The sequence below is a fragment of the Echinops telfairi genome, unplaced genomic scaffold, assembly GCF_000313985.2.
Source record: "Echinops telfairi isolate 266 unplaced genomic scaffold, ASM31398v2 ScPeMD7_2291;HRSCAF=2852, whole genome shotgun sequence".
NCBI classification, from domain to species: domain Eukaryota; kingdom Metazoa; phylum Chordata; class Mammalia; order Afrosoricida; family Tenrecidae; genus Echinops; species Echinops telfairi.
Window position 1 is genome coordinate 43,238,549 of NW_022106189.1, and position 4,593 is coordinate 43,243,141.

Below are 4,593 nucleotides of genomic sequence, written 5' to 3' on the forward strand. Positions count from 1 at the left end.
TATATACCAGAGTTTTTTAATCCATTCATCTATTTTAGGAATTTAGGCTGCTTCTAATTTTTTGCCACGTGAACTGCACAGTGATGAATATTGAGGCGCTAATGTCTGTTGTAGCCTGTTTATTTCTTCTGAGTATATGGCCAGTAATGGAATTGTTGGGTCATAAGGTGACTTGATTTCCATCTGTTTTAGGTATCTCCAAATCGCTTTCCACAGTGGCTGTACATATCTATAAGACGATCAACAGTAAATGAGAGCTCCTATCTCACCACAGCCCCTCCAACATTTGTTGCTTTCTATTTTTGTGATTTGGGCTATCCTTGTGGGTGTTAGGTGATATCTCATGGTTGTTTTGATTTGCGTTTCCTGGATGGCTAATGATTGGGAACATTTTCTCATGTTGGCCATTCAGGTTTCCTTCTTTGTGAATCTTCTTTTTTTTCCCCCCAGTAATTTTATTGGGGACTCTTACAGTTCTTATCACAAACAATCCATCCATCCATTGTGTCAGGCACTTTTGTACATATGTTTCCATCATCATTTTCAAAATATTTTCTATGTACTTGAGCCCTTGGTATCAGCTCATCATTTTTTCCTTTGTGATCTTCTGTTCAAGTCTTTTGCCCACTTCCTCAGTGGACTATTTGTTTTTTTCTTATTGTAAAGTTTCACCATTCTGTATATTTTAAAAATAAGACCTTTGTCTGATATGCCATTACTAAGTATCTTTTCCCAGTCTGTGGGCTCTCTCATTACTCTCTTGATGAAGTGTTTCTATGCATATAACTGTTTTATCTTTAGTTGTCCCACACATCTATGTTCTCTTCCTCTGGGTGAGTATCCTTCATTATTGCTGATAACCCATGTATTCCCTGTGTTAAGGTTCTTAGCTTTGTCTCTGTTTTTCGTTGATTAGCCTGGTGGTTTTGGGTTTTATCTTGAGGTCTGTGATCTACCTTGACTTTGTCCTTGTCTATAGGGTGAGGTAAAGGTCTTGGTTCAGTCTTCTGTAGGTTGGCATCCAGTTTTTCCAGCACCATTTGTTAAAAAGGGAATCTGCTTCCCATTTGATTTATTTTGGACCCTTATCAAAGATCAGTTGTCTGTAGTTTGCTGTTTTTATTTCTGAATTTTATGTTCTTATCTGTACAAATATCTATCATTATACCAGTACCATGTTGTTGACAACTGTGGTTATATAATAAATTTAAAGTTAGGTAATGCAAATTGTGACTTAAGATCATCCAACCTGAAAATCTCAGTAATGCAATGTATTTATTCTACTCTAGTTTTCCAAATTCTGTTATTTGTTCCTTGGTATTTTGATTAAATCAGAACATGTCCTAGCAAATGAGTTTACTGGAGCGACTTACATAGGAGACAGGTCCTGCTGGGCAGTACTAGTTCAATTCTCAACACCTCCAGCCCCACCCATACCTCCACCCCAAATTGTGAGGCAGGAGATTTATGCCTATGGTGAACAGAAGTGGAGTTTGGATTTGCAAGACCAGCCAGCAGAAATTACATAAGAATTACTTAGCAAACTGAAGTAATCCAGTAGACTACAAAGAGCAGCCATATTCAGCAGTACAAGTCTTGATTCCCCTTCATGCCAGAAGTTCTCTTCCAGGACTTTTACATAAGTAATTTCTAAGCATCAGTCAATGGCTATAACAGAATGACCAGGGGAAATTAAAGCACATCAAAAACAATTTCCAGATTCTCGCCCACTCTGACTCTGGTGATCAGCCAAGACTTGGAAACCACTGAGTTAGATGAGCATCCAAATTCTATATACACTAAATTGGGTAAGCTTGGTCAGAATTCAGGTTAACTTCCCATTCAGCTTGCTCTTTCACTGTGCCCCATTCCTTCTTTTTTGTTGTCAATTGCCAGTCCCTGACTTTATGTCTAAATCTTCCTGCCTAATGGCTGCCACAGGATCCTCTTTCCCCAGCCTCCTATCTTTTTTCATTTCTTGAGTTCATAGTACTTTTGTGTCTCTGATGTTCCTGGAATTTTGCACAGTGCCGGAGACAAGTATACATAGACCCTAGTGCTGTCATAGGGATGAGAGCTCGGGCAGAGAGCCTAATCTGGATTTGAGGGGCATGGAGAGCCTGCCCTTAGGAAGTGACATCTAAGCTGAGACCCCAAGATGAGCTGTAGTTTGCAGGCAATAAAAGGATCAGAGCAGGGGACAGTGATGGAGTGTTTCAGTCAGGCTGAAAGGCATTTGACCTGTAATGTGTAACAGATGCATTTAGAGAAGCAAGCTAGGGCTACATGGTATAGGCCATATATTCAATTAGGGTTTTATTCCAAAGTCATTGCAAACCACTGCACTGTTCTAGATGGAAGAATGGCGCCATGTAACATTGTACTCTAAAATGTGTCATTCTAGTTCTCATGTGTTCATTTGTAGCATAGGTAAGCATATGTAAAATATCTTCTGTCAATCCTATATATGTTGGTAGCTGTCATCTCAAAAATGATGTTGTTGTTGAAGTCACCCTGGCCTGGAGAAGGCATATAGAGGAGGAAAAATCAAAACTAGAGAGAAAGGAGAGTGTCTGTCCCTCAAGATTTCTCCTTCTAACTTAATTTCCCCTTTAAATTGCCTAATCTTAGTCTGTTACTGGGTAAAATCCAAAATCAGGCAGACAGTCAAGTTCTCTACAGCTACCTTCAACCTTATTTTCTAGTTTTCTAGCCTTGTTTGTGGATCTCATTGAGCTGGTAACAGAAAGTTCAAACCCACCAAATGCTCCTTGGGAGAAAGATGTTGTCAGCTCCCATAAGGATTTTTAAGTCTTGGAAACCCAAAGGGGCACTTCTGCCTTATAGGGTTGCTATGAGTCAGAATCGACTTGATGGTATTGAGTTTGGCTTTTGGAGCCAGACCGATATACTGTACACAGTATCTCTCCATACTTTCCAGGTTTACTCTCCGTGAGATCTTCCAAAGCCTTCTACTAAAGCTGTGGTTCTCAACCTTCCTTAGCCGTGACCCTTTAATACAGTTCCTCATGTTGTATTGACCCCCAACCACAAGTTATTTTCATTGCTACTTCATAACTAATTTTACTACTGTTATGAATTGGGCGACCCCTGTGAAAGGGTCATTAAACCCCCAAAGGGGTTGCGACCCACAGGTTGAGAACCGCTACATTAAAGGAATTCTGTTTTCTTTTGACTTTTCAAATTCTACTGATCTTTCAGGGTCTAATTAAAATTTTACCTTCAAGTGACATCAATGGAAAATGATGATTCACTTTTTCCCCTGAATGCCTATAGGGCTCTTTGGCAGCCTGACAATTTAATTAGCTAAGACTTTTTCGTTAACTAGCACAATTGCAGGTTCACGCGGGTAGGTTTTGAGTTTTGTACTAACCTGAGTCACAGCTTCAAACACAGTTCTTAATATTCTCAACAAATACTTTTTGAAGAAACTGCTCTTTAATATGGGTGAGAAAGCATCTTCTAAAATTATACACATCCTTTAATAACTTATGAGCCCCAGAATACCCAACAATTTTCATCTAGCTGAGTTGACAGGTTTTTTTTTTAATCGTTTTTTTAAAGGAGGGGGAAAAATAGAAGCAAAAGGCCAAGAATATGGTAATGAAACCAGCCTGTTTTCCTGTATTAACTCCATTTAAAATGTTCTATTTCATGAAAAGATATATGATAGCTTTGGACTTTCTGAGGAAGTTTCTTAAGAATCCAGTTGCTATGGGAATTATGAAGAAAATAACATGGACAAGATCAATTTATGCAAATGAAATTACCAGGTTTAAACTCGGAAGGCATTAGGGAGGGGTGGTAGAGTTCTCAGGAAGAAAATGTGGAAATGGCATGCTAGAGAAACATGACGGTGACAGTCAAGGCAGAGTTGAGGATGATTCTTTCTCCTGAGGTGAAGGGCAATCTATCTGTCTAAGAATAAAGATCAGCAAAAGAAAAGTCTTTGATTAGGGAGTTGGAGTGACTCAACACCTCAGACAAGTTCTTTCTTCTAAAAAAGGAGAGGCCAGGTCATAGAATTGGAAGGTAGTCGCCAAGATGGAAGCTGCTGGCCCGTTGGACTAAGGCAAGGACAATGACTCATTCTTTGTACCTTTATCCTCCCCATCACTTCTCGGCCTTTTGGCTAAGATCAAGTGTAGTACCTTTATCCTCCCTATGCCCTTTAAGGATGCACTGCAAAAACCCAAAGCCCATTGTCTGTCATAGACCATCGTATGTTTGCAGGTAGCCTCTTTGCATTTATTATTTGCAGAGCATCAAAATGCAGTTTGCCTTTTGGAGACATTTTTTTCCTGTTAGGACTTTGAAATAAAAACAAACAAAAAACCAGTCTCCCAGATTACTACCTAGGTGCTGATGTATATCTTTCTATGCTAGAAAGAGCAATGGTAGATGCATTCAGCCCTGTACAGGCACCAGATGGCATAGGTGGATGAGAGTGAATTCTTAATTCTGAGTAGTCCCTTTCAGAGTACTGCTACTGCTGCTCCTAGGGCAGTTGGACATTCTTGGTCTACTGAGAATGGACCAGGTAGGCCAGGGGTTTTTGAGGCAAAAGCCAGT

General features: G+C 39.7%; 1 pseudogene; it reads left to right on the forward strand.

The window, feature by feature from the left end:
• Nucleotides 1-4,133: 4,133 nt before the first annotated feature.
• Nucleotides 4,134-4,353, forward strand: LOC115870779 (annotated as a pseudogene).
• Nucleotides 4,354-4,593: the final 240 nt, after the last annotated feature.